Genomic DNA, 11,469 nt, shown 5'->3' with positions numbered 1-11,469 from the left:
GAAGTGTACCTATGATGAAAATTACAGGCCTCTCATCTTTTTAAGTGGGAGAACTTGCACAATTGGTGACTGACTAAATACTTTTTTGCCCCACTGTATGTTGTGAAACTGTTAGATATTACTGCACTGTCGGAGCTATGAGCGCAAGCATTTCGTTACACCCGCAATAACATCTGATAAACACGTGTATGTGACCAATATTTTTTATTTTCTTTTTTATTTGAGAGTCAATTTGTTCATTCTGGGAGTTAATGGTTAACCAATACTGTAGGATACCTTGTGTGTTATGTGCTGAGTGCAACTCTAGCCCCAGTGTCGTCTGTTAGAAAGACGCTACAAGCCGGTGATCCACTGTTAACACTTTATTCCAATAGTCAATAGTTAAAGGCACAACAATGGCGGTTTCGACAAAGACAGTAAACTAAACAGGTGTGCCTGGATTTTCCATGATATCCAAAAGGAAAACCTGCTGATCAACTAAACCTGCCAATTGGCCCATGGGTGAGGTTAGCTGGCCAATAGCCAGCCGTTACAGGGAAGAAGACCCCGCCCACAGATTTGCCTAATCCATCCAGCCTGATGTAATCTCTTTGTTTACATCCTAAAAATGTTAAGACTATGGTTTAATGTGTTACTTGGCTCCTAGTCCAGTGGTCGTTAAATAATTGTAGAGTATGAGATTTGCAAGATGAAGATAAATGGTTGACCCCTTTCCCGAAAACAAGACTTGCTCAGACTAAGGCATGCTATTATCACCATTTAACTTAGTTAATTCCTTTCAATAGAAAGCCTATGGCTTGGTAAAGTAACAAAAATTGATGGCATTGGCGTGTGTCATCCAGATGTAAAATTGATCTCTATTAAACCTGCGAGTGGTCAAAATGTACACAATTGTTACCAGGAGAAAAATGGGGGAGGGTCATGCTTTTTCAATTTCAGTCAGGGAGAGGGTTAACCAGTTGTGGTTGAACCAAGGTTTGACCCCTCACTGGCCAAACAAAACGTGCTTCATGGCTAAATATGTGGTTGCTTCAAGTTGTCTATTTATAGTCATTTATGTGTTCCCTTGGAATAAACTCCAATTCCAATGTTAGTCCATTATAGTTTGATAAACAGCTTACAGAAACAAAATAACTGTCACGGCTGTTGAAAGAAGTGGACCAAGGTGCAGCGTGGTGAGCGTACATATTCCTTTTTATTTGAATGTCGCCAACAAAACAATAAACAATACAAAACGACCGCGAAGCTTAACAGGGCTATGAAGCCTCTAACAAAGTTAACTTCCCACACTGAAAGGAGGGAAAAGGGATACCTAAGTATGGTTCCCAATCAGAGACAACGATAGACAGCTGTCCCTGATTGAGAACCATACCCGGCCAAAACATAGAAATAAAGAAACATAGAAAACAAAACATAGAATGCCCACCCCAAATCACACCCTGACCAAACCACATACAGACATAAAAAGGCTCTCTAAGGTCAGGGCGTGACAATAACAAAATGTAGACCTATACCATATCTTCTAAATATGTTAACTTGAACCTGTTTGCAGTCCACATTGTTCTAAGTAATTGCATGATTTCAATGTGGAAATATATACATAGAATTCACACTGATATAGGGGCTAGGCCTACTGTAAATTACATACTTTAAAAAAAATGTATTTTATTTCACCTTTATTTAACCAGGTAGGCAAGTTGAGAACAAGTTCTCATTTACAATTGCGACCTGGCCAAGATAAAGCAAAGCAGTTCGACACATACAACAACACATAGTTACACATGGAGTAAAACAAACATACAGTCAATAATACAGTAGAAAAATAAGTCTATATACAATGTGAGCAAATGAGGTGAGATAAGGGAGGTAAAGGCAAAAAAAGGCCAAGGCTGGCGAAGTAATTATAATATAGCAAGTAAAACACTTGAATGGTAGATTTGCAGTGGAAAAATGTGCAAAGTAGAAATAGAAATAATGGGGTACAAAGGAGCTAAATAAATAAATGAATACAGTAGGGGAAGAGGTATTTGTTTGGGCTAAATTATAGATGGGCTATGTACAGGTGCAGTAATCTGTGAGCTGCTCTGACAGCTGGTGCTTAAAGCTAGTGAGGGAGATAAGTATTTCCAGTTTCAGAGATTTTTGTAGTTCGTTCCAGTCATTGGCAGCAGAGAACTGGAAGGAGAGGCGGCCAAAGGAGGAATTGGTTTTGGGGGTGACCAGAGAGATATACCTGCTGGAGCTCGTGCTACAGGTGGGTGCTGCTATGGTGACCAGCGAGCTGAGATAAGGGGGGACTTTACCTAGCAGGGTTTTGTAGATGACCTGGAGCCAGTGGGTTTGGCAACGAGTATAAAGCGAGGGCCAGCCAACGAGAACGTACAGGTCGCAGTGGTGGGTAGTATATGGGGCTTTGGTGACAAAACGGATGGCACTGTGATAGACTGCATCCAATTTATTGAGTAGGGTATTGGAGGCTATTTTGTAAATGACATCGCCGAAGTCGAGGATCGGTAGGATGGTCAGTTTTACGAGGGTATGTTTGGCAGCATGAGTGAAGGATGCGTTGTTGCGAAATAGGAAGCCTAGATTGGTCCATGGCTGAGCATGAACATGCCAAATGTTGTCAATAAGCAAGATCAAATTCAATCGGATGAGGCCTAAAAAGAGTGAAAATAATTATAATCAAATTCTGAACAAAAAACAACTTGTTTTAAATAGGCTATGTCTAACTACACTTATAGGCACCATTATTGCTCCCTGTGGGCATATAGTATTAAAACAACACAGACCATGGAAGGTTTTACCCACATCCAAACTTCACAGTAGCTGGACAAAGATCCAATATAAAGAGTAAGGGAGAATATCCACTCAACGTTTTATACTGCTCCCAATTATAATGTTTTGTGTACACTGAAGAAAAATATAAATGCCACATGCAACAATTTCACAGATTTGACTGAATTACTGATCATATAAGGAAATCAGTCAATTGAAATCAAATTAATTAGGCACTCGTCTATGGATTTCACATGACTGGAAATACAGATATGCATATGTTGGTCACAGATATCGTTAAAAAAAAGTAGGGACGTGGATTAAAAAAAACAGTAAGTATCTGGTGTGACCACCATTTTCCTCATGCACCACGACACATCTCCTTCGCATAAAGTTGATCAGGCTGTTGATTGTGGCCTGTGGAATGTTGTCTCACTCCTCTTCAATGGCTGTGCGAAGTTGCTGAATATTGACGGGAACTGGAACACGCTGCTGTACACGTCGATTCAGAGCATTCCAAACATGCTCAATGGGTGACATGTCTGGTTAGTATGCAGGCCATGGAAGAACTGGGACATTTTTAGCTTCTAGGAATTGTGTACTGAAACATGAGGTGATAGCAGCAGATGAATGGCACAACAATGGGCCTCAGGATCTCGTCATGGTATCTCTGTGCATTAAAATTGCCATAGATAAAATGTAATTGTGTTCGTTATCTGTAGCGTATGCCTGCCTGCCCACACTATAACCCCACCGCCACTATGGGGCATACTGTTCACCACGTTGACATCAGCAAACCACTCACTCACAGGACACCGGGTACAGTTGAAACCGGGATTTACCGTGAAGAGAACACACTTCTCCACTGTGTCAGTGGCCATCGAAAGTGAGCATTTGTTACAATGTTACAATGCCAAAATGCAGTTAGGTCAAGACCCTGGTGAGGACGACGAGCACGCAGATGAACTTCCGCGAGACAGTTTCTGACAGTTTGTGCAAAAAAATGTTGATTGTGCAAACCTATTGTTTCATCAGCTGTCCGGGTGGCTCGTCTTAGACGATCCCGCAGGTGAAGAAGCTGGATGTGAAGATCCTGGGCTGGCATGGATACACGTGGTCTGCGGTTGTGATGGATGTACTGCCAAATTCTCTAAAACGATGTTGGAGGCAGCTTATGGTTTAGAAATGAACTATCAATTATCTGGCCATTTCTCTGGTGGACATTACTGCGCTCAGCATGCCAGTTGCTTGCTGCCTCAAAACTTGAGAAATCTGTGGCATTGTGTTGTGTGTCTAAACTGCACATTTTAGAGTGGCCTTTTATTGTCCCCAGCACAAGGTGAACCTGTGTAATGATCATGTTGTTTAATCAGCTTCTTGATTTGCCACACCTGTCAGTTGGATGGATTATCTTGGCAGTAACAGGGATGTAAACAAATTTGTGCACAAATAAGAGGGACATTTCTGTATGCATGGAACATTTCTGGGATCTTTTATGTCAGCTCATGAAACATGGGACCAACACTTTACATGTTGCGTTTATATGTTTGTTGAGTACTGTAGGCCTACGGTAAGGGTAGCCGAGTGATTTTGGTTTTAAAAATGTGAAACAGGAAGCAAGCAATTGTTACAGGAAAATCACTTAAATAATATCTTTTAAATTGGCGGTATTGACGAGGTTCTCATCTCTCGTTTAATGATGGGCGTGGACACATGTGGCCTACATTATGGGGGGGGGGGGGGGGGGGGGGGGGGGGGTTACACACCTCCGAAGCACAGCAATAATAATGTAAGCCTGCCTATAATACATATAATGTCAAATCAGCTCAATGTTTTGCTCCTCTCAAAATTGATATTTTAATAAAGCTTTGGTGATTGGGATTGATTTCCAAGTGCTTTCACGAGCCACACCTTTTATTGATGGTTTAGACTAGCCTACTTGATTGCATTGGGCAGGACAAAAAGAAAACAAACTTCATTGAGAGGGGGGGGGGGTATGGTTGGTTTATAATAAAATAAAATGGGAAAAACCTTTGTTTTCTATGTTTCTAAATAAGAGGTATATAGGTATACCAAAAGCACATTACTCTTGTTCCATGTGCTACGGGCAGTGAACGTCACGGCTGGATAGGCTGTTTCCGCTGTCAAAACCAGCTTTTGGTTGGTCTTAAATATTTCTTTATTTCACCTTTATTTAACCAGGTAGGCTATTTGAGAACAAGTTCTCATTTACAACTGCGACCTGGCAATATGCCTACCAGCGCTGCCTGCACGTTGGATCATGTTTTTAAGGACACACCTCAAATATTTCCACCCGTTTTATCTGAGCACAAGCTGATGTAAGACCCATCCTTGTGCAAGAGTTTGAAAATAGCAGACTGCTGGCTTTAACAGGTCGAAATTGCATACGAACTCAGGTGTTTGACACTACACTCTAAAATGGATCCTGGGGGACCCTTAAGGATAATTTAAGGTAAAAAAATGTCCCTTAAGGTCCCTGTATGAGCTTTAGGATAATATAAAGGTGAAAAAATAATCTTAAAGTTCATTTAAGAACCTATACTCTGCCATCAGTTCCTTTTTTAACTTTTGTACACTTAATGGGTACTTTAAAGATTTTCTTTCAAAAGAGGGGTTCGTTTTGAAACAGCCGCCTTAACGCCAGCCGAAAATAGAGCCCTGAATGTCCTAATGAAAGTGCATAGGCCTACCTGATGATATGTGGCCGCTGTGTTAAAAAAAACGGAGTAGCTTTCTCTTGAATTAATTGATGATCAAACACTTCAGTTGTAACTGGTTCTGTTGTGCAACATTTTTACAGTTAATAGGCAACTTAAGCACTGTACCAAACGTAGAACTTTTTTTAACAATAGCCTATATAGAAATCAAAACCTCTCTGGTGATGCAGCAGGCACTCATTCGTTGTCATGCTCTGTTGTGGTATTGAAAGATTGTCTCCAGTCATGTAAAATAATGTGGGACTGCATTAAATGTGTTTCTTAAAGCCATTTTTTTCTCTGACCGCAAATAAGATGCTACACAGTAAAAAGGGTGTGTAAAAAAAACAGTGTTGATTTATTTTAACCCAGTAGGAGTATTTTCAACACTATGAGGAGTCAATGAGCTCGAGTGTTGGAATTAAATTGGAGTGTAAAATGATGCAGTCATTTTGAGTCAAATTAACTGAAAAAAAATGTGACGCTGTCTGTAGAGTAACTTTAACACTATGTAGACTGGGACCAAATGTTATCTGAAACAGTCTTGAATACAATTCTATAGGAGTATAATATAATGGAGATAGTTTCACTCCTACCCTTGTCAACAGGGGAATGTGGAATGAAATGCAAAATTCACGCCCTGCAAAATGACTGCATAATTTTACACTCCAATTTAATTCCAACAGTAGAGCTCATTGACTCCTCATAGTGTTGAAAATGCTTTCTAAAACTGCATATCTAAAGACTCTGGTCTGTCCTAGGAGTGAGGGTAATATTTAATAATATTTTTCATAATTGCAAAATTAATAAATAAACATATCCTCTATATTCAGGCTGTATCACATCTGGCCGTGATTGGGAGTCCCACAGGGTGGCGCACAATTGACCCAGTGTCGTCCGGATTTGGCCGGGGTAGGATGTCATTGTAAATAAGAATTTGTTCTTAACTGACTTGTCTAGTTAAATAAAAGGTTAAATAAAATAAAACATTTAAACACCGAAAATCCAGTTTTCCTATGTCAAACGGTTTTGTAATATTTCAGTCTTCTGTTCTGGTTCGTTCCTTGTTCCTTGTCAATCATTGGCTCATTGGTGAAATTAGCATTCAGACAATATCTTTAAGTAAATTACTCAAAAACCTTTATTAACTTCTTGGAACTATAGGGGGTGCTGTTCCGCATTAGCATATTTGTGTCTCCAAATTAAACTGCCTCGTGCTAAATTCTTGATCGTACAATATGCATATTATTGTTATTATTGGATAGAAAACACCTTCTAGTTTCTATAGAAGTTGAAATTTTGTCTCTGAGTGGTACAGAACAATTTCTACAGCACTTTTCATGACAGGGTTCAGATTTCAATTTTTTTTACCTCTGATCTGGGGTCTGTTTTTAAGGCGACAGTGAATGCTATGAAGAAACCGACACTGCCTACGTCTTCCTCTGGGTGTCTGTACGTCATCACGCTTTCAATGGAATCGATGGGATATTCACAGCCAGTATAAAAGACCAAAATGTATAGAGACCGCCCTTTCTCGTCGTGCGCCTGAAGCGTGAAGGGCATCGGACCTGCCTCGTTCCAAATCGTTTTCTAACCAGCAATATTTCTCCGGTCATGTTTTTACTCGTTTTAGGTGTTAAAAACATCATAATGTAGTTAATTTGAACCGTTTTATAGCAATTTATATCCGTTTAGTGCGATTTTGAGGAATTTATTTGTTGTGCACTCTGAAACTTTGGACACGTTTTGGGGTGTCGGTCGTTGGTGGTGGACATTTCGAAGGACAGAGGACATCTATCGACCAAAAGACGTTTATAACATAGAAAGGATACATTGCCCAAGAATCTGATGGAAGAACAGCTCAAAGTAAGCAATATTTAATATGATAAATCGTGTTTCTGTCGAAATATTTTAAACGCATATTTCGCCATTTTGTTTGGTATAGCTTCACTTGGCGAACCCTGTATTGAAAAGTAAGGATAATTTTAAAAATGTAAATCAGCGGTTGCATTAAGAACTAATTTGTCTTTCGATTCCTGTAAACCCTGTATTTTTTAGTCAAGTATATGATTAGCTATTAATTAAACTAGATCACTCTGAAAGATGGCGACCGACATTTTCAGGCTTGTTTTGCTACTATTTTCATTGTGTAACCACGGTTTTGTATGGCTAAATATGCACCTTTTCGAACAAACTGTATATGTATATTGTAAAATGATGTTACAGGAGTGTCATCGGAAGAATTCTGAGAAGGTTAGTGAAAAAATTAATATCTTTTGGCGATGTTGACTTTTATCGCTCACTTTGGCTAGAATCAATGCTGGGCTGCTATGTGCTATGTGCTATGCTAATATAACGATTTATTGTGTTTTCGCTGTAAGACACTTAGAAAATCTGAAATATTGTCTGTATTCACAGGATCTGTGTCTTTCGATTAGTGTATGCTGTGTATTTTTACGAAATGTTTGATGATTAGTAGTTAGGTAAACACGTTGCTCATTGTAATTATTCTAGTCCATTTGTGACGGTGGGTGCAATTGTAACCTATGGCAGCTACCTGAAATATGCACATTTTTCTAACAAAACCTATCCCATACCATAAATATGTTATCAGACTGTCATCTGATGAGTTTTTTTCTTGGTTAGGGGCTATAAATATCTTAGTTTAGCCGAATTGGTGATAGCTACTGGTGTTGGTGGACAAATAAAAGATGGTGGATTATGCTAATGTGTTTTTAGCTAATAGATTTACATCTTTACATATTGTGTCTTCCCTGTAAAACATTTTAAAAATCTGAAATGGTGGCTTTATTCACAAGATCTGTATCTTTCATCTGGTGTCTTGGACTTGTGATTTAATGATATTTAGATGCTACTATCTACTTGTGAAGCTATGCTAGCTATGCTAAACAGTGTGTGGGGGGTGGGGGGTGCTCCCGGATCCGGGTTTCTGAGGCAGTAGAGGTTAATGCAATTGCAGACAGAAGTTGACAACAGGAACATAGCACGCATGTTTCCGAGTTAGTTCTGCAAAATAGTAAAGGGCCCAAGTTATTTTATTTTAGCCCAAAGTCCAGCTTTAGTGATGTCACTGGCTATGTCATTACCTTCTACTCATGAGACCAAGCCCATGCATACACAGCTGTACAAACAAGAGTTTCAGTGTTATCTAAAGGCTCAGCAGTAAATGTCCACTCCCCAAGTTGATTTATAGTGGAATGTCTGACTAGTCTCTTATCTCGTTCACTCCCCTGCAAAGTAGTCTCAGAGTCATACATCTCTCAGACCGTTTCTTTATAAAAGGCAGAGACTAGAAAAGACCGTGGAACAATATTAAACATTATAATGAATATCTATATATATATATATATATATATATATATATAGTTAATCTGTAGTCTAGGACCATATACATGTAAGGAGCGAGGGGTCTTATAACCCCTCCCCTTCTATTAATACAACATAAGCATAATCAATTATTATAATACATCAAACATTTGGTACAGCCCTTATCATGACCCCAGAGTGAACCCGACACTTCTGTGATGTATACAAAGTCTTTCTCCTTCACCAAGATAATCCATCCACCTGACAGGTGTGGAATATCAATAAGCTCATTAAACTGTGTGATAATTACACAGGTGCACCTTGTGCTGGGGACAATAAAAGGCCATTGTAAAATGTGCAGTTTTGTCAAACAACAAAATGCACAGATGTCTTAAGTTTTGAGGGAGAGTGCAATTGGCATGCTGACTGCAGGAATGTCTACCAGAGCTCTTGCCAGAAAATTCCATGTTCATTTCTTTACCATGAGCCACCTGGACAGCTGATGAAAATGAGGAGTATTTCGGTCTGTACTAAAGCCCTTTTGTGGGGAAAAATGCATTATGATTGACTGGGCCTGGCTCCCCAGTGGGTGGGTTTGGGTCCCAAGTGGGAGCCCACCCATGGCTGTGCCCCTGCCCAGTCATGTGAAATCCATAGATTAGGGCCTAATGAATTTATTTCAATTGACTGATTTCCTTATATGAACTGTAACTCAGTAAAATCTTTGAAATTAAGAAAGAAAGACATTCTACAATTAACTTTTAACAATTGAAATGCATTTCAGGTGACTACCTCATGAAGCTGGTTGAGAGAACGCCAAGAGTGTGCAAAGCTGTGATCAAGGCAAAGGGTGGCTAATTTGAAGAATGTAAAATGTAAAATATTTAGATTTGTTTAACACATTTTTGGTTGATGAAGCTGGTTGAGAGAATTCCAAGAGTGTGCAAAGCTGTGATCAAGGCAATGGGTGGCTAATTTGAAGAATGTAAAATCTAAAATATTTAGATTTGTTTAACACATTTTTGGTTGATGAAGCTGGTTGAGAGAATTCCAAGAGTGTGCAAAGCTGTGATCAAGGCAATGGGTGGCTACTTTGAAGAATGTAAAATCTAAAATATTTAGATTTGTTTAACACATTTTTGGTTACTACATGATTCCATATGTGTTATTTCATATTTTAATGTCTTCACTATTACGCTACAATGTAGAAAATAGTAAAAATAAAGAAAAACCCTTGAATGAGTAGCTGTGTCCACACTTCTGACTGGTACTGTATATATAAAATCTATATTTGATATAATATTGCATTTGGGCTTTACTACTGTAGCCCAAAGAAAAGCATTGAATAACACATTAGTAAATGGAAAAATATACAGTAAAAAAAATATTAAAGACTAAAAATGTTTAAGTGGCTGTCCTATATCTAATAGATATAAGATAGCTCAGCAAATATTTTCATGTTTGGACACATATTTAACCAACATTTTTGGTTTGCAGAAAGCTACCACCTTACTTCCATATTTTTTTAACCTTCATGACATTTTGTAAAGATTTCAACATGAGCATCATGTTTCCCATGAGGACCTATACGCTTCGCCCATTCACAAGGTAAACCTTTTGAAAGGGTGTCTAAAGGCGTCGCATGATTCCCAGCCAAAACAGTTCGGTAGAGTTTGTGCATATATTATGACAACATTTTGTGATGTTTTTGTTAGTTTTGGACTTTTGTGAGGGTTTTTTGTCTGGAGGCAAGCTGAAGTTCGGAGCTGAAGTCTCCGCCCCTTCAACAGTAGGGATTCTTCAATAAAGTCTTTGTTGTCGTTCAATGAGAGACAACTCGTTTTAATGCACGTTTTTTAATGGAAAAAGATTGCACCAAAAATTTTAGTTCGATGTCAAATTGTATGACGAAGAACTTGTGTGACTAAGAACATTTATGACAGAGTTCATGAGTTATCTTAGATTAATTCTATTCCGAGGAAGTTATTTTAGATTAATTCTATTCTGGTTACGCTGTCTCAAAATGGACAAACAGTACTATTCCTGTTTTTTTCAAATTTTTCAAGCAAAGGTATTTGAAGGCGCACACTGGTTCTGTTCGGCCAGGCGAGTTCGGTTAGTCGCCAGCCGAACTGAAGCATGCTGACACCTTAAGAGCAAATGATAACAACAGTGGATTGATGTGAATATTTCAGTCAATTCATTGACATCAACCATTATGTAACCATCAGCATAGTCTAGCGAGACTACTATCTGGATAACTGTCCCTCGTCTGCCCATAAAATAAATCCTATTTTATATCAATTCATCACCCTATCAAGCAGTGGAGTTTTGATTTCAATTGAGGGGAAAAAAAATACCTGTTTTTTTCTCTCTCTCTCATCAATCCACACAACATTTATTTGAAATGTTTTCACTATTTGGCCTTGCATCATTCAATAGGGACAACATTTTTACCGCTGACTTGTTCTTGTTTGGTCATACAATACAATGACACAATGTCTGGTGTGTGTGTGTGTCTGCATATGTGTGCATGCATGCATGTGTTTGCAAAGTATGTGTAAGCTGTGTGTGTAGTATATGTATTTCCAAGATGGCGTAGCAGTGGGATTTCTGTTTTGATTGTCTTGTCCCGTCCCTTGTATAT

This window comes from Salvelinus fontinalis, chromosome 19, assembly GCF_029448725.1.
Source record: "Salvelinus fontinalis isolate EN_2023a chromosome 19, ASM2944872v1, whole genome shotgun sequence".
In the NCBI taxonomy this organism is placed as follows: domain Eukaryota; kingdom Metazoa; phylum Chordata; class Actinopteri; order Salmoniformes; family Salmonidae; genus Salvelinus; species Salvelinus fontinalis.
The sequence above is the reverse complement of the archived record's forward strand: the minus strand, read 5'-3'. Positions refer to the sequence as shown.